This window comes from Hemitrygon akajei, unplaced genomic scaffold (assembly GCF_048418815.1).
Source record: "Hemitrygon akajei unplaced genomic scaffold, sHemAka1.3 Scf000142, whole genome shotgun sequence".
Taxonomy (NCBI): domain Eukaryota; kingdom Metazoa; phylum Chordata; class Chondrichthyes; order Myliobatiformes; family Dasyatidae; genus Hemitrygon; species Hemitrygon akajei.
In genome coordinates this window covers 473,322-497,304 of record NW_027332028.1, presented here as the reverse complement: position 1 = coordinate 497,304, position 23,983 = coordinate 473,322, and the positions used below count along the sequence as shown (strand labels likewise).

At 50.7% G+C, this 23,983-nt stretch overlaps 1 pseudogene; it reads left to right on the top strand.

Moving 5' to 3' along the window:
• Positions 1 to 10,016: 10,016 nt before the first annotated feature.
• Positions 10,017 to 23,047, top strand: LOC140723867 (kinesin-like protein KIF9; annotated as a pseudogene).
• The last annotated feature ends 936 nt before the right edge of the window (positions 23,048 to 23,983 follow it).

The following is a 23,983-nucleotide window of genomic DNA, read 5'->3' as shown; positions in this document are numbered from 1 at the left end:
GGGAGATTCACTCTCTGTCTGACCCCGGGAGCGTGTGATGGTACGGTGTGGAGGGAGATTCACTCTCTGTCTGACCCCGGGAGTGTGTGATGGGACGGTATGGATGGAGATTCACTCTGTGTCTGACCCCGGGAGTGTGTGATGGGACGGTGTGGAGGGAGATTCACTCTGTGTCTGACCCCGGGAGTGTGTGATGGGACGGTGTGGAGGGAGATTCATTCTGTGTCTGACCCCGGGAGTGTGTGATGGGACAGTGTTGATGGAGATTCACTCTGTGTCTGACACCGGGAGTGTGTGATGGGACGGTGTTGAGGGAGTGTGTGATGGGACGGTGTGGAGGGAGATTCACTCTGTGTCTGACCCCGGGAGTGTGTGATGGGACGGTGTGGAGGGAGATTCACTCTGTGTCTGACCCCGGGAGTGTGTGATGGGACGGTGTGGAGGGAGATTCATTCTGTGTCTGACCCCGGGAGTGTGTGATGGGATAGTGTTGATGGAGATTCACTCTGTGTCTGACCCCGGGAGTGTGTGATGGGACGGTGTGGAGGGAGCTTCACTCTGTGTCTGACCCCGGGAGTGTGTGATGGGACGGTGCGGAGGGAGATTCACTCTGTGTCTGACCCCAGGAGTGTGTGATGGGAAGGTGCGGAGGGAGATTCACTCTGTGTCTGACCCCGGGAGTGTGTGATGGGACGGTGTGGAGGGAGATTCACTCTCTGTCTGACCCCGGGAGTGTGTGATGGGACGGTGTGGAGGGAGATTCACTCTGTGTCTGACCCCGGGAGTGTGTGATGGGACGGTGTAGAGGGAGATTCATTCTGTGTCTGACCCCGGGAGTGTGTGATGGGACGGTGTAGAGGGAGATTCACTCTGTGTCTGACCCCAGGAGTGTGTGACGGGAGGGTGTGGAAGGAGCTTCACTCTGTGTCTGACCCCGGGAGTGTGTGATGGGACGGTGTGGACGGAGCTTCACTCTGTGTCTGACCCCGGGAGTGTGTGATGGGACGGTGTGGAGGGAGATTCACTCTGTGTCTGACCCCAGGAGTGTGTGACGGGAGAGTGTGGAGGGAGCTTCACTCTGTGTCTGACCCAGGGAGTGTGTGATGGGACGGTGCGGAGGGAGATTCACTCTGTGTCTGACCCAGGGAGTGTGTGATGGGACGGTGCGGAGGGAGATTCACTCTGTGTCTGACCCCAGGAGTGTGTGACGGGAGAGTGTGGAGGGAGCTTCACTCTGTGTCTGACCCAGGGAGTGTGTGATGGGACGGTGTGGAGGGAGATTCACTCTGTGTCTGAACCCGAGAGTGTGTGATGGGACGGTGTGGAGGGAGATTCACTCTGTGTCTGAACCCGAGAGTGTGTGATGGGACGGTGTGGAGGGAGATTCACTCTGTGTCTGAACCCGAGAGTGTGTGATGGGACGATGTGGAGGGAGCGTGTGTTGGGACGGTGTGGAGGGAGATTCACTCTGTGTATGACCCGGGGAGTGTGCGATGGGACGGTGTGGAGGGAGATTCACTCTGTGTCTGACCCCGGGAGTGTGTGATGGGACGGTGTGGAGGGAGATTCACTCTGTGTCTGACCCCGGGAGTGTGTGATGGGACGGTGTGGAGGGAGATTCACTCTGTGTCTGACCCCGGGAGTGTGTGATGGGACGGTGTGGAGGGAGATTCACTCTGTGTCTGACCCAGGGAGTGTGTGATGGGACGGTGTGGAGGGAGATTCACTCTGTGTCTGAACCCGAGAGTGTGTGATGGGACGGTGTGGAGGGAGATTCACTCTGTGTCTGAACCCGAGAGTGTGTGATGGGACGGTGTGGAGGGAGATTCACTCTGTGTCTGAACCCAAGAGTGTGTGATGGGACGATGTGGAGGGAGCGTGTGTTGGGACGGTGTGGAGGGAGATTCACTCTGTGTATGACCCGGGGAGTGTGCGATGGGACGGTGTGGAGGGAGATTCACTCTGTGTATGACCCGGGGAGTGTGCGATGGGACGGTGTGGAGGGAGATTCACTCTGTGTCTGACCCCGGGGAGTGTGTGATGGGACGGTGTGGAGGCCTGGTTACAGTGCAGCATATAACTCTGTGATCCTACGCAACTCATTCCTTCTCCTCCCCCTCTTCCTTTTACCCTCCTTCTTGTACCCCCTCCCCTTTCATTCCCCTTCTCCCCATCTCTCTCCTCCTCCCTTTACACACCTCGGCACCCTCTCCCTCAACCCTGTCCGCTTCTTTCACCCTATCTTCTCTCCCTCTGCCCTATCATTCCTCTCCTCCTCCCTTTCTCTCAGTTTCCCTAGCTTCCCATTCCCTCGCTCTTTGCTCTCCTCTACCTCTCTCCCATCCTTCCCGATTCTCCTCTCTCCCCTCCGTCCTCCCCATCTCACCCTCTGCCCACCACTCTCTGCTGCGTCCTCATACCCCACTCCCACTTCCTCTCCTACCTCCACTCCCCCTCCCTTTCTCTCACCTTCCCTTTCCGTTTTGCCCATCCCCACACCTCTTTCCCAACCTACTCCACGCCTCGCTCCCAGCACTCAATTTCCCTCCCTCAGCCACTCACCCACCCCCCCCCCCCCACCTGTACACACCAACCACTCTCACTCTCTCACTAAATGATCAGATTCTGAACATCAGGACCTCCCGCTTTCACCTTCCGAGAATGTAGATTCTGACCTGACCGCTGGTGTCCTGCTGAGGCTGGACAGGACATCCCCTCCCTCCCCCTCTCCACTGCGTACCCCATCAGGCTCTTCAAATCGTTTATCAGAGGGAGGGCACACAGGTCAGAAAAGGAGATGTGTACTCCGTCCTGGCACCGGTTTCACACCGATGTTGGAGACTGGATCCGGGGCAGTCCTGATGGGAGCAGAATGGGTGGGGGGGGGGGGGTGAGAAGAGCAGAGAATTCATACCTTGCACGGGGAGAGCCACGGTAATGCCCAAAAAATGTTTGGTGCCCACACAATGATGATCAGGCAGGTGCCCACAGGGATGTAATGTATTCAGGGAACAGCTGCACTGTTTCTGTCTCCAGTCGTGCCTGGTGCTCGTGCTCGGGATTGGGCCGGGCGGGATGCCCAATCCACATAATGCGCCATTCCTGCCCCCCGGGGGTGCTGGGTGCCCATACTGATGGGGGTGCGTGGCCACTGCAATGTGCCGTGGGAGCTCCGTACTGTCCCCATCCTTGAGAGCACTGGTTACCGAGAATGCGGATCAAGTGGGATTGCCCGTTGGATGTAATGTACTGAGAGAGCACAGGGTTTTACCCCTTTTACCGCAAGTAGTCGGTGCCAGCACTGACGATGGAGTTTGGGGGGGGGGTGGGAGGTACCTGGTGGATGCATTGAGAGAACACCGTACAGATCTCTGCCCCTGGACGCTAGGTGCCTGCACAGGGGGTTCCCGGATGACGTAACATACTGAGAAAGCTCGGTACTTTTCCCCCGGCTGACTTACGAGCCTCCTGCTTCCTGTGTTTGATGTCGTGAGGCTGCAGCTCCTCGGGCTCTGTTATGACCACCTCCTCCTCCTCCTCCTCCGGGTGGAGGAGTGCAGGAGGGGTGGCACCACGGGCGAGTCGGAGTGGGGTGGTCCTTGCCCGATCTCTACTCTTTGAGGGGTTCTCCGTCTGGGTCTCAGGAACAGACGAGGGGACTGGGACATTACTACGGTACCCCATGCTAGATGCGAGGTGGTATTTGACTACTGGTACTGGAAGGTGGCGCTCCACGTGGGGCTTGGGAGCACAGCGCCACGGTGCGGTGTGCCAGCTGCACAGCCGCTGAGCGACAAGACCTGCATCGCGTGGTGAAGGCGGCCCAGCGAATTGTCAGGATGGAGCTCCCAGGACTGGACACCATCTATTCCAGCAGACTCAGGAGGAAAGCAATCAGCATAACCAGAGACACCACACACCCCAGCCACTCCCTGTTTGACCCGCTGCCGTCCAGCAAAAGGTTCAGGACACTAAAAGCCAGAACAAATAGACTGAGGAACAGCTCCTACGCCAGAGCTGTGGCCTCCATCACACCACTCCCACAGAGCAATGACAAACTGTGAGCACACACATGCACACACAAGGACTCAAATACTCGCACTAATGGCACTTTGTGCATTACTGTGACATTCTGGTGCTGTTGCAACTTATTTTCTGCTGCTTATCTATTTAATACTGTTTTTCTATTACTGTCTTGTTTTTATCTACCGCTTTATTTAACTGCCTGAGAGGAAGACAAACAGAGTTTCATTGTACCTATGTATAATGACAATGAAGATAACTCAATTCAATTCAGTGCTGGGTGACTGATTCCTGAACCTCGTACTCCACATGGGGTTCTCCAGCCATGTGCTGCCCGTGGGGCTTTGCAATGGGCTGCTCGATCACGGGGTCCACCGCTCAATGTGGGGCTTTGACTTCAGTGCCTAGAACCCCACCCCTGCCTTACTCAGAGGAGGCCTGACCAGTGCCCCGGCCGGGCCACAATTCTTGCCTCCGGGTCCTGCCAGTTCTCCAGCCCGGCTCTCCCCAGAAAGTCTCAGGTCAGACTCCCACGTAGAGGAGATGCTTGTTGCTCTGCTCGAGAGGTCTCATCTCTAGCAGGGAGTCCACCTGCCACTGTCCCACCAGGATTCCGAATTGAATTTCCGTTTATTGTCATTTAGAAACCACAACTGCAATGCAGTTACAAAATGAGACCACGTTCCTCCAGAATGATATCACAAAAGCACAGGACAGAAAAGCGTACACCAGAGAATCCACATGATGTTTGGCAATCCCCAAATCCAGAGTCCAGAGAGGCTGCTGCGTATTAATATCGCGCTACCGTCTTAGCGCGTTCCCCGGAAAGGAGCTCCAAACCCACCAGACAAAACAAGACTACCCAGACACACCAAGTCAGGAGACCAACTCTACCACCCAACAAACCAAAAACTAAAGCTGCAAGACCTACACAAAACCACAGTTACCACATATAGTTATAGTTAACATACAGTTACAACAGTGCAGACAATACCGTAATTGATTTAAAAAAAAGACCATGGGCACAGTAAAAATAATCCAAAGATGTTAAAAGACTATAAGTTCGAAAGGAACAACCACACAGTTTCCACAAGTCCTCAGGATCCCGATAGACTCATCATTCCACGCAGGCGGCAGAAGGGAATACTGTACCCCGCTATGGACTTCCACGGCACCGCCCGACTCAGCCTCGCAGATGCAGCACACAGTGAAAGCACCCGGACTGCAGGAGACTCCGAGTCCGTCGAACCTCCGAGCCTCCGGCACAGCCTCTCTGAGCACCATCCTCTACCAAGCGCACCACGACGCCCCCGACCACCGGCCACGTGACCCCGAGGACTGGGGGCCTGTTCGGCCCAGCAGAGACCCAGACCTCACAGCAGCAGCAGCAATGAAGAAGGCCTTCCTGGAGATTTCCAGATGTTCCTCTGAGCTCTCACGTCCGTTTTTCATCAGCACGGCACCCCGCTTGACAAATAACAGATGTCAACTCTGGAGAGGCCGCTGCAAACTGCGTCGCGCCTCCATCTTGAAGCCTTCTGGAGCATTTCGCCCAGTTGATCCCGGCAGAGGCAAAGAAACCTGCTGGCGCCCTTCACAGATCACTGGGATCCGTCACCATCAGGAGCACACCATCGGGATAGGCCGAAAGGAAGGCCTCCAATTCGGGCTCTCACAGGACCAGGAGTGTCCTCCTCCAAAGACATGGAAATGGCTCTGCACAGATGGCGTACATTTGGCCGGACATGGCCCCCCCCCCCCCCCCCCCCCCCCCGACGAACTCCCCTTCGAAAGGGAATGGGCGCCGTCAACGGTCCATTGACGTGGACGAGACACTCTGCGGCGGAGTACAAGAGGCGAACCCGGGCTGCAAAGTGTGGTCCGAGCCCAAATGGCTGCAGGAGCGCCTAGCCGGAAACTGTGTTCTGCCCGGTCAAAAGAGGGAGAGGCTCTGCTGGTCACCCAGGATCCTGGAGCAGGTGGATGAGATGGACATTTTCCTGAATGGATCAGCCTGGCACTCTGTAGGATTGATCTGTTTGGATCAAACCAAGATGGCTGGCCATTGCCCGGGTGAAGAACTTGTAGTCCACGCACAAGGGAGAAGACACCAGTTTTTTAAGCAGGCAGGGGTCTCTTTCTTGGGCAACAGGACCACAACAGCTGTCTGCTATGAAGGGGGCATCTCCCCAGTGGCTAGACTCTCCCCTGGGACAAGGCTGTAGTCAACCCCCAGGACGTCCCAGAAAGCCTGAAAGAACTCAACTAGGCCAGGGGGACTTGCACCTCCGGAGTTGCTGAAGGGTTCAGCCTGAGTCAGGGGAGCATCCAGCCACTCTATGACCTTTGGGCTGACCGTCAGCAAGTCCTCCCAGACCTCGCTGCAAACATGACTACTTGAAGGGTTCAAAGGCAATGTCAGAGAAATGTATACAATATACATGCTGAGATCTTTTTTTCTTCGGAACCATCCACAAAAACAGAAGAGCACCCCCAAAGAATGAACGACAGTTAAATGTTATTACCCCAAACACCCCTCCAGCGCATAAGCGGCAGCAAGCAACAATACATCAGCACCCATCACCGAGCACTCGAGCATAAGCAAAGCAACAGCAAAGACACAAGACTTGCAGTTACCCCAAAGACTTCGCGTTTCACCCGGTAGTCGACATACCACAGGCTCTCTCTCCCTAACAAGGGAGGAGTAGGTGTCTCCATTTTCACAGCGAGCAGGGAGATGTAACAAACAACTTGCTGGTTTACGATTTAAAAAGTCTTACGATGCTTTTTTCTAGCTCTGTTCTAAAAAATCTGGGCACAGAGCAGATTTTCCGACTCCCAAGACGACACACAGGTCTCCTGTCATGACACCTACCCTTGATCTGCCCGTCTCCGGAGGCCTGAGATCTTAGGCTTCCAAATCCGAGCGGGACTCTCAGGCCGAATCCTTGGCAGTCCTGAACGTGAACAACGGCCAGTCCTGAAACCCTGAGAACAGGTCAGGGTCTTCAAAACAACCCTGAAAGGGAAAAATAGAGATATTGAAGACGGAAATAGAGCTGTTTCTGAAGATGCAAGCAAAGGAGTTGCCGTTTAGCGCCATCTTAACTTTGCTCAGCCCCAACCTCTGGAGAGAACAAGGACCCCTTAGAAGGAGCGGACTTCTTTGGAGATTTCATCAGGATCCGTGACGGAGGAGCCATCAGCAGCTAGCGAGTCCACTGGCTGCTTTTGGGCTCCCCACCGCTTCTCCAGCGAGTAGAAGAAGGGTAAGTCGCAGTCCTATTCCTGCAGCATTCGGACCCATGACCTCACATACCTGTCTTGGGACGGCTGAAGCTGCAGATCCCTCAGTGCTTTATTCTCCAGATATTTCGGCTGTAACAAGACCAAGACGGGACTCCAAATCAAACAACTGTCTCTCAAGCCGCTCAGTCTCCGAGCCCCAGCTCATACAACCCCTGAATGTACTCCCGACATAGAAATGGGACGTGGGTTTTGCTCACGTCCCTCTTTTGCTTGTCGGCCAGAAGGAACCGCAGTATGCAATTAGAGGATTTGATAAATCAAAGACGGGAGGAGCAGACAAACCAGTTGTCTTTGTTTCTCTCCCCCCCCCCCCCCCCCCCCGCCCACTCCATTTTGTGGACTCTGAACTGACTCTTGCTCTGGGATAATCTAACCAGAACAACTGAATGTGGACACGAGGAAATTCAGGTAATGACCTGCGAAACCTGAGACCATCTCAGACAAGTAGCTATTTGTTATGTAAAGGGCGTGGATGTTATTAATGTTGCATTAATAAAGCCCCTTGTTAAATGTATAAAACATGTCTGCATCAGTGTTATCTTGTATTTCCATACAATGTTACATTAGGCTGTTACACATCTATTGTCAGAGAAGTACTTGCATAAATAGGTAAACCGCCTTCATACGAGCAAGGACAGAAAACAGGGCAAAGTGAGTATACTTATTTATTCAATAAGTTATGGGTCCAAGTATTTGGTGAGTACATTTCTAACTCTTCTAGCGTCAGTTTCGTTGCCGTCTGTTCTGAAATTGTTAGGTTGTGTTCAGGAAACAATGAAATAGCACGCTGCCATCTGACAACGTTTTCAGAAGTCTCCGGTTACTCCGTCCACACTGATCCGGTCAATCCAGTGTTTTCAAAAATACACACTCTGGAGAGCATTTCTGAAAAGCTCCGGTTTCAGGGGATGAAAATGCTGTTTTAGTGTGGACGAAGAGTGAAAACGAAGAGAAAAAGCTTCGGTTACGGATTTATCCGGTGTAGTGTGGACGTAGCCTGAGACCATTCTCAGAGGTGAAGCTACTTGTCATGTAAAATGCCAGACCTGCAATCTGTAATCTCGTTAGACTCTGTCTGGTTTGGACCAGTCAGAGTGTAAAGGCAGAAATACAGGAGGCTGGGGTGGGTGGAGCCATGAAACAATGTTGGCTGTAGTCATCTACAATGACCAGGAAGAAGGTGACCCGGGTGGGTCAGGTGACCTTGAGCCAACGGGATGGAGATTCAATGGTTCACTTGATAGGGAACGGTATTGATGAGGATCAGGAGCTCAAAATACACAGGGGCGATAACTGTCCAGCAGCCAGAGACCAACTATCGCAGATAAGGAGGGCCCCACGGACACGTGGAGATCGGGACCACAAGGAACGCCTGGCCAGTGTAGACTCCTTTCCCGGTTAATAGCTTTTCTCTCCATTGACGGTTCATGGAGATTCAGGGATTCTAGTCGGGTGCACACGGAGACAGTTTGTGAACCCAATGTTGAGGCAATAAAAGTTACTTGTCGGTAAATGCAGGCTCTCCGTGCCTCGCTGATTGTTATTACAAGGGATGATTCTTGTAACAAGCCATAGGGAGCAGAGATCCTCCCATCTCTCCATTCAGGTCGACCCAGAATTTCCGGAACAAATCCCGAATCTGCTGTCCTCTAGCAACCGGATATTAAAGTGCCAGTGCCCAGATCCCACCCACCAGAAAGGATATTAATAAGGTTGAAAGAGTGCAGAGAAGGTTTACAAGGATGTTACTGGGACTTGAGAAACTGAGTTACAGGGAAAGGTTGAATAGGTTAGGACTTTATTCCCTGGAGCGTAGAAGATGAGAGGAGACTTGATAGAGGTATATAAAATTATGATGGGTATAGATAGAGTGAATGCAAGCAGGCTTTTTCCACTGAGGCTAGGGGAGAAAAAAAACAGAAGACATGGGTTAAGGGTGAAGGGGGAAAGTTTAAAGGGAACATTAAGCGGGGGGGGGGGGGGCTTCGTCACACAGAGAGTGGTGGGAGTGTGGAATGAGCTGCCGGATGAAGTGGTGAATGCGGGCTCACTTTTAACATTTAAGAAAAACTTGGACAGGTATATGGATGAGAGGGGTATGGAGGGATACGGTCCAGGTGCAGGTCAGTGGGACTAGGCAGAAAAATGGTTCGGCACAGCCAGGAAGGGCCAAAAGGCCTGTTTGCTGTAATGTTCTATGGTTGTATGTCACTCGGCTGGAAAATTGGGGCCAACAGGAAGGCCAGCCCCTGGAGCTGAGGTGGCTCATGCAGACCCCTGCCTGCCACCCCAGGAGGAAAGTGGACTCGTCTGGTGGGATGGGATGGGTTTCCTGCCGTAAACTCACTGCAGATCTCCTGCGCCCAAGGGCTGAGAGGTTGGTAAACCTGCGGATGAACACCCGATGCCAGCTGTGGTGAGCTTCATATGGGAAGCACGCGAGTCCTCTGCACCAGCACCCTTCCCTCTGAGAGCAGAGCCACCCTTCACCCTACACTCCCTGAAAAGAGCAGGAAAGCTCTTGGCCCCCTGGGCTGGAGAGTTTCCAGAGCCACCTTGTGACCGGCGACCCCTCGAAGGCACGAGGTTGCTACCCACCCGGCTGTCTCTCACCAGTTTATACCGGAGGGCTTTACGGCCGCCGCCCATCAATCCCGGACATAGCATTCCCCTTCCATCTGAGGATGATGCACAAGGGCTTCACCGACCTCAGCTTGCTGGACCCGCGGAGGGAGGTGAGTTTTGGCCGATGATTCACACCCTCGGATGTGCAAATAATCTCTTTGATCTTGTCTGCACCATCAAATGGGTCTTCTCGGGAGGGGTGAGGATGTCCACTGCCTCACTATCAAATGCCCTCCTCTAACCCCTCACTATACATAGAGCCCCCCCATCTTTCTCCCCATGAGCAGACGGGAGTTCTTCTAACCCACCCACACTCCTTCGCACCTGCCAGCTACTCCTTTGCCTCATCCCTAACCCCCCCCAGGAACAATGACAGAGGAATATCTCCCAGGAATTCCTTGTGAACGAAGGGCTGATGGGCTCGGCCTGGTGGTTTACATCCCTAATCCCACCAGGAGCAACGACAGAGGAATATCTCCCAGGAATTCCTTGTGAACGAAGAGCTGATGGGCTCGGCCTGGTGGTTTACATCCCTCCCCTCAGGAGCCAGGCCCAAGGTGGACCCTGACTTCTCCGGTTCTGGGATCTGGATCCTGACACTGAGAGGGGCTGGTCACAGCTTCACCATCTTTACTCGGTGTACCTGCCTCTCAGGAGGCACTGACTAATAAGACCTGGGTGGAGGGTACCAGGGCCGTCTCAATTGCCAAATCAGGGGAAAAGCCACCCTCGGTAATCTCAGAAGGAGACGAGAGGGCGTACAGGGGCGAGATGCCGCAGTGACAACCTGGCACTCAGCGTCAGTCAGACCACAGAGCTGATTGTGGACTTTGGGAAGGGTCAGACGGAGGAACACATCCCAATCCTCATAGAGGGGTCAGAAGTGGAGGGAGTGAGCAGCCTCAAGATCTTGTGTGTAAAGATCTCTGAGGACATAACCAGATTCCAACAGATCCATGCAGTTACAAAGAAGGCAAGACAGCAACTATCCATCATTAGGAGTTTGAAGAGATTTGGTATGTCAATAAAAACACTCAAAAACTTATATAGAGGTACCGTGGAGAGCATTCTGACAGGCTGCATCACTGTCTGGTATGGAGGGGCTACCACACAGGACCGGAAGAAGCTGCAGAGCAGGGGTGGCCAACCTTTTACATTCCATGCGTCAATTTTTCCACGCATGAGTTCAGATGCGCCATACAACTCTCGTACCCCCACTCAATTCTTGTAAAAATATGTTAATATAGATATATTTAGCATTTTACATGATATATTGATTTAATATAAAAACAAGATAAACATTACTTACCTTAATGAGGCTTTTAACAAATATATCTTGTCTTTTGATTTCTTCCTTTTTCTTAATCACATATCCTTTCCATAACTCAGACCCAAGCACTAGCTTCAGTTTTCCTTCTATTTCAGTCTGATGTTGTGTTGTATAGTGTCCATTAAGATCATGACTTCTATTATGTGAGAAAGTGTTTTCACAAACAATGCACAACCGTTTTCCTGGCGGACCCGCTTATAAGCAAGAACTCATTTTCCCGCTGTTCATTGAATTCACGCTTACCATCACTTCCTGCTTCTCTTTTGCACTGTGATGGGTAACTGAATGTAAAAACAAGGCTTAATTTTTGAAGAAGGACAAAACTGCAAATGTTCGTAAGGGACGACCAGAGCACAACTCCGTAGCGCACGAGTGTCGGTAGTAAACTGACTGGCAAAACCCTGCGACGCACCGCTGGTGCAGACACCTCAGGATCGAATAAGTATCAAACGTGTGTTGAACAGTCATGGAACGACTGCAGAACAAAAGTCCTTCTTTCCTAGTTTGACTCGTTGAACATTTTTTCTTTAAATTAAAAAACAGATTAATGTTAAAGAAGATGACATTCGCCAAAAGATGTGCACAAAATAATAGAGTCACTGAAAATAATTCCCAAGTTTTAGATTTATTCAAAGAAAAACCCATTTCTGGCTCTAAGCTGCTTGAATTCCTGTTATTTTTTTTTCTCTCTACAAATCAGTTTTTGGTTAATACTTCTTGCATGCGTGGGCTTGCTTTTTTTTATTATTATCACTGGGGTGCAATGCGCCACCTCTAATCATCCAAAGTGCCACTTCTGGCACGTGTGCCATGGGTTGGCCATCCCTGCTGCAGCAGAGGGTTCTAAATCTAGTCAGCTTCATCTCGGGCACTAGCCTACAAAGTACCCAGGACATCTTCAGGGAGCGGTGTCTCAGAAAGGCAGCGTCCATTATTAAGGACCTCCAGCACCCAGGACATGTCCTTTTCTCACTGTTACCGTCAGGCAGGAGGCACAGAAGCCTGAAGGCACACACTCAGCGATTCAGGAACAGCTTCTTCCCCTTCTGCCGTCGGATTCCTGAATGGACATTGAACCCTTGGACACTACCTCTCCTTTGTAATCTGTATTATTTCTGTTTTTGCACGATCTTTAATCTATTCAATATACACATCCTGTAATTAGAACATAGAGTATAAAATAGTACAGCACAGATCGATTGATTTTCCTTCTAGATTATGTATTGCATCGAACTGCTGCTGCAAAGATGAATTCCACGACACATGCCGGTGATGATAAATCTGATTCTGATGTTCCGGTGCACAGACTCCACCCACCACAGAGCTCCAGGCCATATCGAGGAGTTCAGGTTTTGAGGCCAGCCTCCACCGGGATTCCCACTCCCTCTGATGACTCCCCTGCGTCTACTCTCTCTCCTCTATCGGGAGAGGAGCTCCTCCTCCCTCTCAGGTCGGAGGAGCACGCAGGTACAGGGACCTCCGCTTCCCTCTCAGGTCGGAGGTACAGGGACCTCCACTTCCATCACCCCGCCCCTGACCTTCAGGGCAGGCAGTGGTAGGGCCGAGCTCCTGTTCTCGGGGGCGTTCCTCCACGGGTGTCGGGACGATCTCTTTGCCTTCCTCCCCTGCGGAGTCTCCTCCCCATCCCCGGTCGCACTCTCACCTCAGGACCCCCCGGGGTAGGGGAAGGGGCAGAAGCGGGTGCAGGGATAGGGGCGACGGAGGCAGTGGTGCCAGAGGTGGGCTCCTTGGGCCGGGGATTGGGACAGTCCATCTGAAAGTGGCTCCTCCTCTCTGCACACACGGCACCGTGGGCGCTCGGAATTCCAAAGATTCGACTCCGCCTGTTTTTCTGGACCCCGAAGAGGCATTGGACTATGTTAACTCTATTCCGGTTGTAGCCGAGGTTTGAATGGTTTTAGATCTGCTGAATAATCGTTCTTTTGGAAAGAAGGTAAGCTTTGAATATTTCTGATTTGCTTAAGATGTCTTTTGATCGATCGACCATTTAAAGAAGATGTGAACGATGAATGGCTTTTCCGAAATCTGTTTGGTCTACTGAGTGAATTAAGACAACGGACAGATCGTTTGATTATTTGTTTTTATCCTCCTTTTTCATTAATTAAGTGATAGTTTTCATAGCTCATAAGGTCTTTTTACGTAATATATATATATAGTTGGGAGTGCTTAGTCGATAGATAATAAGTTTTGTTTAAGAAAAACAGTTTTTCATTGGGCGTGTCAGTTAAATGGAAAATGGTGCTGATTTTTCTTCACTAGAGATTATATAGGTATTTTTCCCCTTGTTTAATTTTAATGTTTTGGCATCCTTGGAGATTGTTTCTGCATTCCCCCAGCATGTTTTTAAGGATTAAGTATAAACATTTCTTTCTCTGAACTTTTATGCTGAATATGGGGAGCTAGATGTTATAGAGAAAAACTGAACAGTGCTGGCACTTTGGCCCATTGTGATAGTTCAGTCTGAGGTCCGTGGACTCCGGACTCCGGGTTTTCCGGCGGACTCTTCCTGTGGTTGGACTCAACCGGAAACACCTGAGGCTCCTATTGGAACTGGGAATATGAGTGGCCCTGGCATTGAGTGTGGTGGGTGATGCACCATCAATAACTCACGGAGATGTGAGGCGAGATATAGGCTTTTATTGGCTGGAAGAAAGAACAAGCAGCAAGAGCCCACCACACAACATCCTGGAGACTGAGGCCGGGGCTGTGTCTCCAATCGCCTTTATACCGGGGTCTGTGGGAAGAGCCACGGTCAGTGGGAGGACCCACAGGAGCAGTCAGCGGGGCGGGGGGGGGGCGTGTCCAGACAGGTATATGTAGTTCACCACAGGGGGGTTGTCTTGTCAAGATACTCATGGCACAGATGGCTGGTGGGAGGCTGGAACGGGCTCTTGCCATCCTTGGGGCTGCGTTGGAGAACCATGGCTTCTGGGAGCCTTGCTGGAAGTAGTCGGAGCTGTCATTGCGGTATGGATTCAGCTGTTTCCTGGGCCAGCTGGGTGGCCGTCAGCCACTCCGAGCTAGGTGGGGATCCGGTTGCTTCCGTAGCCAGCCAAGGTTGCTGGCTGTAATGGCTACTTGGAGCTACTCTGATGCAGAGGTGGAACTGTCTGTCATTCCTTGGTGTTTGTCTCTTCCTGTCCTCACCTCCGTGGGGTAAGTCAGGCCATTCTGCTGTTGCCCTGCGGGGGGATCTGCCCCACCTTGGTGTGGAGTTATCCTGGCTTGTCGGTGGATCAGTCCCGGCTCTATGACTGTGTACTGTCCCGTCTCATGTCAGTGTCCTGTCAAAGGTGAGCCCTGGCTTGTCGGAGGATCAGTCCCGGCTCTATGTCTGTGTACTGTCCCGTCTCATGTCAGTGTCCTGTCAAAGGTGAGCCCTGGCTTGTCGGAGGATAAGTCCCGGCTCTATGTCTGTGTACTGTCCCGTCTCATGTCAGTGTCCTGTCAAAGGTGAGCCCTGGCTTGTCGGAGGATCAGTCCCGGCTCTATGTCTGTGTACTGTCCCGTCTCATGTCAGTGTCCTGTCAAAGGTGAGCCCTGGCTTGTCGGAGGATCAGTCCCGGCTCTATGTCTGTGTACTGTCCCGTCTCATGTCAGTGTCCTGTCAAAGGTGAGCCCTGGCTTGTCGGAGGCTAAGTCCCAGCTCTCTGTCTGTGTACTGTCCCGTCTCATGTCAGTGTCCTGTCAAAGGTGAGCCCTGGCTTGTCGGAGGATCAGTCCCGGCTCTCTGTCTGTGTACTGTCACGTCTCATGTCAGTGTCCTGTCAAAGGTGAGCCCTGGCTTGTCGGAGGATCAGTCCCAGCTCTATGTTGATGTACAGTTCCTAGTCGGCCCCTGGCTCCAGCCTCCGAGTTCCCCAAGCTCCAGCCTCAAGCCAAGCCCCAAGTCTCTAGCCGAGCCTCGTCACGTCCTCACCTGGGTTTGGGGGTCCAAGCCCGAGGCAGGACCCAGTTTCTCTGTCTTTGTCCAGTCTCGGGCTCAGAGTCCACCCCAGGCTCCTTGTTCCCAGTCCCTCGTCCTGGTCCTGCTTCCCTTGCCTAGACTGCATCCCGTTCCGTCCTTGGGTACCGTCTCGTCCTGTTTCCGGTACTCCAGTGTCTCTGTCCTGCAGTTGGGTCCTGATGCAACACCCCGTATGACACCCATATTGGTCTGCTTACCTTTTAATCTACTTCATGATTAATCTAATGCTTCTGTCCTGTAGATAATTCCTTTTTACTATGAGCTTATTTAGGATTCTTGAATGCCCTTGTGGTGTCTGCCTCTATAACTACCCATGGCAGATCTTTCCATGGACCCACTGGTCTAGGGGAAAAAAAACACATCTCTGAGATCCCTATATTTTCTTCTGATCACTGTAAAATTGTGCCCTCGTGGCGACCCACTTTCTGCGCAGGTGAACTGGCTCACAAATAGCCAGCGCGCGGGGAGAGACTTTGTTAATGCACCTCTGATGTCATTTCCGCCCAGAGAGGGTGGGCGCTAGGGATTAAATGCCAGCACTGCGAAGTTTGAATAAACTAGTCTCAAAACGACTTACCAACTGCGTGTCGTTATTTCAGCGCTGTGTGTAGCACATCGCTACATTGATGACCCCGACGGTCCAAACGGGATTTGGACCAAAGATGACCGACTCTTCATCTGTTCACGCAGTTTTGCTAAAACTGCTGACTTTCTGGACGCTGCGACCACGCGTGTGGTTTAGCCAAGCAGAAGCCCAGTTCCAGATTCGGCAGATATCCTCTGATTCCACGCGTTACTACCACGTGGTGAGCGCCCTTGACCAGGAGACGGCCGCCCAGGTTGCGGATTTCATACAGTCGCCTCCGGAAGAAGGCAAATATGAAGCATTCAAAGCACTGTTCATTGGGACCTTTGGCCTCTCACGGCGTGAGTGAGGTGCCCGCCTGCTTCACCTGGACGGTTTGGGAGACAGGCTGCCATCAGCATTGATGAATGAGATGCTGGCCCTGGTTGACGGACACAAACCTTGCCTCATTTTCAAGCAAGTGTTCCTGGAGCAACTGGCTGAGGACATACATCTGCTGCTGGCCGACGCAGATTTCAGCGACCCCCGGAAGGTGGTGGCCCGGGCAGACGTGCTGTGGAAAGCCAAGAGGGAGAGCGTGGCGTCCGTCGGTCAGATTACCGGGCCACGCGCCCAACAGCAGACCAGACCAGGCCCGGCAGGGGAGCGCACACAACACAGAGACAGGAGTGAGGAGGACAGTGAACAGTGGTGTTTCTACCACCAGCGGTGGGGCACAAAAGCCCGCCGTTGTCGCCCGCCCTGCAAGGGCCAGCTGCCGCTAATGACTATGGCGGCTGGCCGCCAGGACAGCCTCTTGTATGTCTGGGACAAACAGTCGGGACGCCGCTTCTTGGTCGACACCAGAGCGCAGATCAGCATCTTGCCCCCGATGGGGTACGACACCCGTAACAGGAAGCCAGGACCCACCCTGAGGGCTGCAAATGGCAGCACGATACAGACCTACGGCACCCGCACAGTGCAGCTGCAGTTCGGCGCCAGCCGGTTCACGTGGGACTTCACACTGGCCGCCGTGGCCCAACCACTCCTGGGGGCGGACTTCTTGCGAGCTCACAGCCTGCTGGTCGACTTGCAAGGGAGAAGACTGGTACATGCTGAGACTTTCCAGACGTTCTCCCTGGGTGAAGCCAAGTTGCCGGCCCCACACCTGGACTCCATCACGCTGTCGGACAACAAATTCACCAGACTCCTGGCGGACTTTCCATCGATTCTGACACCGCAGTTCACGACAGCCATGCCCAGACACGGGGTACAGCACCACATTCCGACCCAGGGACCACCCCTCCACGCCCGCGCATGAAGTCTCCCCCCGGAAAAGCTCCGCCTGGCGAAGGAATTCAAGTGGATGGAGGAATTGGGGATCATACGGCGGTCTGACAGCCCATGGGCCTCCCCCCTGCACATGGTGCCCAAAGCGACAGGGGGCTGGAGACAATGTGGCGACTACCGCAGGCTGAACGAGGCTACAACACCGGACCACTACCCTGTGCCGCACATTCAGGACTTTGCAGCAAACCTGCACGGTGCATGGATCTTCTCCAAGGTGGACCTCGTCCTGGGATACCATCAAATCCCGATGCATCCGGACGACGTCCCCAAAACGGCTCTCATCACCTCGTTCGGCCTTTTCGAGTTCTTCCGCATGCCGTTCGGCCTAAAGAATGCCGCACAGATGTTTCAGCGGTTAATGACGCGGTGAGACGCGACCTGGACCGCATTCATCTATTTGGATGACGTCGTCAGGAGCATCTGTCCCACCTCCGTCAACTCTACGCCCGACTGAGTGAATACGCCCTGACAATCAACCTGGCCAAATGCCAGTTCGGGCTCGACACCATCAACTTCCTGGGCCACAGGATTACTGAAGACGGGGCAACCCCTCTGCCCGTTAAGGTAGACGCGGTCCGCCATTTCCCCCGACCCACCACGATCAAAGGCCTTCAGAAATTCGTGGGTATGGTCAATTTCTACCACCGCTTCCACCCTTCAGCTGCCCAAATCATGTGCCCCCTGTTCGCCCTGATGTTGGGTAAAGGCAAGGACATTACCTGGGACGAGGAGACCGCTGCCGCTTTCATTAAAATGAAAGAAGCCTTGGCAAACGCCGCGATGCTAGTACACCCCAGAACGTACGTCCCTACCGCCCTCACAGTGGACGCATCTAACACGGCAGTCGGTGGGGTACTGGAGCAACTCATCGCGGGTCGCTGGTAACCCCTGGCGTTTTTCAGCAAACACCTGCAGCCACCCAAGCTCAAATACAGTGCTTTCGACCGGGAACTGTTGGCGCTATACCTGGCAATCCAGCATTTCAGGTACTTCTTAGAAGGCAGGCTGTTCGCCGCGTTCACGAACCACAAACCGTTGACCTTCACGTTCACGAAGGTGTCCGATCCCTGGTCGGCTCGCCAGCAGCGACATCTGTCCTACATCTCCGAGTACACGACGGACATCCAGCATGTCTCGGGAAAGGACAACGTCGTGGCGGACGCACTCTCCAGACCAGCTGTCCAGGCCCTGTCCCTGGGGGTGGACTATACAGCACTGGCAGAGGCACAGCAGGCAGACGACGAGATGCCCAGCTACAGGACCGCAGTCTCGGGTTTGCAGCTGCAGGACTTTCTCATAGGCCCAGGTGAGAGGGCCCTCCTGTGCGACATGGCTACTGGCCAACCTGGCCCCATCGTCCCGGCAGCCTGGAGGCGGCAAGTTTTCGACTCCATACACGGTTTGGCACACCCATCTATCAGGACAACTGTCCGGCTGGTCTCCAGCAAGTTCGCGTGGCACGGACTTCGTAAGCAGGTCAGTGAATGGGCCAGAACATGCGCGCAGTGCCAAACAGCCAAGGTGCAGTGGTACACTAAAGCCCCGCTGCAGCAGTTCGAACCCACCCACCGGAGGTTCGACCACATTCATGTGGATATCGTGGGGCCCCTACCAGTGTCCCGAGGAGCGGGGTACCTCCTAACGATGGTAGACTGGTTCACGAGGTGGCCAGAGGCGGTCCCGCTCACCGACACATCTGCCTATTCCTGCTCCCGAGCACTGATTGCCACCTGGGTAGCACGCTTCGGGGTACCGTCCCACATTACCTCTGATAGAGGCCCCAGTTCACCTACAGCCTGTGGTCGGCTGTGGCCAGCCTGTTGGGTACGCAGGTACACCACACTACTGCCTACCACCCACAGTCGAACGGACTGGTGGAACGTTTCCACCGTCACTTGAAGTCGGCTCTCATGGCCCGCCTGAGAGGACCTAACTGAGTGGACGAGCTTCCCTGGGTCCTGCTTGGAATTCGTACAGCGCCCAAAGAGGATCTGCACACCTCGTCGGCCGAGCTGGTGTACGGCGCACCCCTGGCCGTCCCGGGAGAGTTCATACCAGCCCCAATGGGGGCAAGAGGAAGAACCCGCAGCAGTCCTGGACAGGCTACGCGAAAGGCTCAGCAACCTGGCCCTCGTACCAACTTCACAGCATGGACTGACCCCGACCCATGTACCCAAAGAACTGCAAAACTATAAGTTTGTGTTTGTACGAAGGGGCGGACACCGGGCACTGCTAGAGCGGCCGTACGAGGGGCCGTTCAAGGTGATCAACAACAACGGGTCCACGTACGTTCTGGACATTGGGGAAAAGAGGAGGTTTTCACGGTGGACCGACTCAAACCGGCCCATGTGGACTTGGCGCAGTCTGTCGGGGTTCAGGCACCGCGGCGCAGAGGCAGACCTCCCAAACAGAGGCTGACCCAGACTGTGGACATTGGGGGGTGTATCGCCAGTTCTGGGGGGGGGGGGTTATGTGGCGACCCACTTTCTGCGCAGGTGAACCGACTCACAAATAGCCAGCGCGCGGGGAGAGGCTTTGGTAATGCACCTCTGATGTCATTTCCACCCGGAGAGGGCGGGCGCTAGGGATTAAATGCCAGCACCGCGAAGTTTGAATAAACTAGACTCGAAACGACTTACCGACTGCGTGTCGTTATTTCAGCGCTGTGTGTAGCACATCGCTACACCCTCTTGTATTAACTATTTTAGCCGGGAATCTGTTCCATGTTTTAATGATTACCCAGCCTCAGCAGTGTCCATTGTCCCAGCACAATAATACTCTGTGAAGTAATGGAAGTCATTAAAGCCAATTGATCTTTAAATTGCATATATATCAGTTAGAAGTAAGGCCTGTAAGTGGGCAGAAGAACCAGTTAACATGATATGATGGTGTGTTGCTTTGTAGTGTTTGACTTTTTACATTTAGTAAAATATTTTTCTTTTATGTATATAAAATTCTTAATGTATACTCTATAAATTTGCAGTTTTGGTAATGTACTATATACACGTATGTCACTCAGTCCTATACAGTTCAATTTTTCTATTGTCTGTATTCTGTTAGTGATTTTTTTATATATATACTCTGTATTTGTTATATATTCTTGTATACATTAATAAACATATTGAAAGAGAAAACATTTTTCTTTGCAGGGCTTTTCTATTTTAGGGTCATATGTTATCTATTTTTTTGTAACTGGGGGGGGGGAGGAATTAAGGAAAGATTTTAAATCCACTATTATAAAATGGGCAGCTCACTGTCTCTGTCTTTTTTTTCACTCTATGGGGAGGCATTCCGGCTTTTTTTTTGCAGAATTTCAGGCTTTTTGGGGTGCTGGGAGGATTGGGGTTAGTTTTGATTTATAGGTTTAATTGTAAGATTAATTTTAGTTTTCTTTTTTTGTATTTTTTTCCCCATTACGGAGTTCCGGAGCATGCATATTTAGGTTAAGATTTCTGCTGATATGCTGCAGGTATTCAGGTATTTCATTTTAGCATTTTTCTGCAAAAGTGGTGTGTCCTGCTGATAGAATGTTTTGGTTTCGGCTAGAGATATTAAGTCATGTTGTTCAACTTAGGAATGTTATGTCAGCCAATCAGGAAGGTGGGATCAGGAGAAAGTTCTAGAGGCAGAGGGAGTTTCGTGACAGACAGCGGCCTGGTTTGGGGTCTTTTGGTGGGAGCTGCAGAGTGGGACAGAAGAGAAAATGCCGCAGAATGCCGTTGGTGGGAGAGTCTGCTTTGCAAGAAATGCTTTGTGCAGATGAATAGCTCCAAGGAAGAAGGTTGATACTCCTGTGAGAGGGAGAGAGAGAGATAGATAGAGCCAGTTTGCACAAGATGGTTTACAAGGGAAGTTCGAAAATGTGGCGGGTGCTTTCATTTCCAAATACTCCAGAATGAGCTCCAATGGTTATCGGCTGGTTTAACTGTAATGGGCCTTTTTCCTATTAACTGTTTGATAAAACTGAAACTGGCAAATATACTTGCTTTCTAATTTTATGCGGTTATACTTATCACTGCCAGTTTTGATTAGCCTGCACTGGTATGCGTGTATTTATGTGGTAAATAAAATAATTTTTTAATGGTAATCAAACAGAGAAATGTTATAAGTTGGAATGTACGTGGTTGGAATCATCCTATTAAGCGAAAGAAGACTTTTAAAATTATTAATTGATTACAACCCGATACAATTTTTGCTCAAGGAAACGCATATCAAAACAGTTGATCAGAATAGATTTTTTAAAATGAGGAAGGGCCTTCAATTTCACGCTACCTGTCAAAACAAAACAAAGGGAGTATCTATTTTTATTAAACCTAATATTTTATTTATCCAAGAAGACATTGTGTCAGATAATAATGGTAGATTTTTAATTGTTAAAGGAACAATTTGTAATAGAAAAATTGTTATGCTCTGCTGAATCTCACTCCGTCACTGCCCATGCTTCTAACTCTTCCATGCCTCACAACTGCTGCGTCTGCTTTTGTTCATCCTGCTGCAACCATCTCTGTCCGACGTCCTTTTGCTTCTTTTCTATTATCCCTGTTCCTATCCCCTCTGTTCATGTGTCTGTCTGGACCTCTTCTTTTGGGTCAACTGGAAATGAAAGGTGGCTTTGAATATGCCTGGTCAAAAGCTTCGTCTGCAACCAGCTGAACTCCTCTCTTTTTACTCGAGCCCTGTGTCAGTGCCAAGGTTCAGATAAGGAAAAGGCAACAGGAACAGGACATCGAGGAAGTACATCCTCATTGATAAAACTAGTAAAGCTTCAGGCCTTACAGCTGATTGGGTCGAGCACAGGATATCTGTAGAATCCCAGGTTGGAGACCTTAGCGGAGAAGGGTTTGGAACTGGACTTGCTCCCACATCAGCGAAATCTAAGAAATTTAAAAAAAAGAACAAAGAAACAACTGGCTCTACCAAGAAGGAACGTGCTCCCGTCGTAGGAAAAGATCCTGAAATGATAGCCCAAGCAAAAGAACCTGTGCCTGATGTTCCTGCAAAACCTATAGCACAGAGAGAGCAAGATGCAGCTAATGCTGAGTCACTGTCACTATCTGGATCAATTGTCAAAGCGGAGGAGATCGGACCTAGCACTCCTCCACAGAAGTCGGTGATGTTTGAAATGTTCAAAGCAGGGAAAGGACGTGAGATTAATCGAATTCTTATTGAGAATAGAAGTATTCTCATTGAAAGGAAGAAGAGGATGAAGGAGCTGACTGAGCGAATCAACAACACCAAGGAAGAGATTGACATCACTAAGCGGTCACTCAACATCAAGAAACGGGGGTGAGAAGATGAAGGTGAATACATGAATGAACAAGATGAGCCTAAAGTTGATGAAGATGAGTTCAACCTGATCATTCAGTTGAAGGATCTGAAACAGCAGTACCGACAGGTTTTGATGTATTGCAAGACCTGCGAGTGGAGGTGCAGTACTGCCAGAAGCTGGTGGTTCAATGCAGGCTGCGGCTGCTGACTGAGTTTGATATTTGGTACAACGAATCCTCTCTGATTTCCAGTGACACTCAACTCGCACCACAAATGGATAACATTCGGCCAGGGTTGGTCCCCTATCCCACAATGATATCTTTGGAAGAAGACGATAAAGAGAAATTCCAACACATCCAACATGAAATCCTGGTGTTGAATCCAGAGTCGGTGTCATTTTACAAAGCACGAATGAAGCTGGAACAATCGCACAATTATATTAAAGTCGTGGCTCAGCCCCAACCGATAACCATAAAGAAGAAACCAGGAAAAATCACCTCAACTACCAAGAACAAGCCACCCTCCAATCTTCAATGTCATTAAATTCCAAGTTACAAGAAAAAATGACCAAAAGGAACCCACTCATGTCTTCTGCATGAAGAATATACAGTATATTATTTAGTTTTGAGATAGGGGCTGAAATTACTATCAAAAAAATTAAAGCCAGGCCCTTCTGAAAACAAGTACTGTAGAAAGTTTAATAAATCAATTAAGATTTTTTAAAAAAAGAAAAATTGTTCTGGTTAACCTATATGCACCTAATGTAGATGATCCTTTTTTTAAAAAAATGTATTTGCTTTATTGTCGGATTTAAATGAATATATGTTAATGGGTGGTGATTTCAACTATTGTTTAAATCCTTTGATTGACAAGAGTTCAACCAATCAGCGGCTTCCGAGTTGTTCTGCATCATTTATTAACTCTTTTCTAATTGATTTTGGCCTGGTTGGAGACATTTACATCCTAATGATAGAGATTATTCTCTTTTTTCACATGTTCACAAAAAATATTCAAGAATTGATTACTTTGTAGTTGATCCCCAATTTTTGTCCAAAGTCCAGAAATGTGAATATGATGCTATAGTTCTCTCGGTTCATGCACCTTTAAGTTTAGCTTTTGAATTGAATGATGTCGCTATTGCAAATTTGCCTTGGCGTTTCCAGAAAATTTATTACAAAGTCCATACTTTGTAAAATTTATTGAGACTCAGATAAAAGATTTTTTTCTTTTTAATAATATGGGAGATGTGTTGAAATTGATTTTATGGGATACATTTAAAGCATATTTGTGCGGACAGATAATCTCCTATTCAGCTAAGCTTAAGAAACAGACAAAAACAGAGTTAGATAAGATTTCCAAACAAATTAAAGACCTGGATGATATGTATGCAAACTCTCCTAACATTGATTTATTTAAACAAAGAGTTGAACTCCAATCACAATATAATTTATTATTAACTTACCCTATTCAAAGAAATTTGCTTAAATTGAAAAGTCAACTCTATGTGTTTGGAGATTTAAAAAAA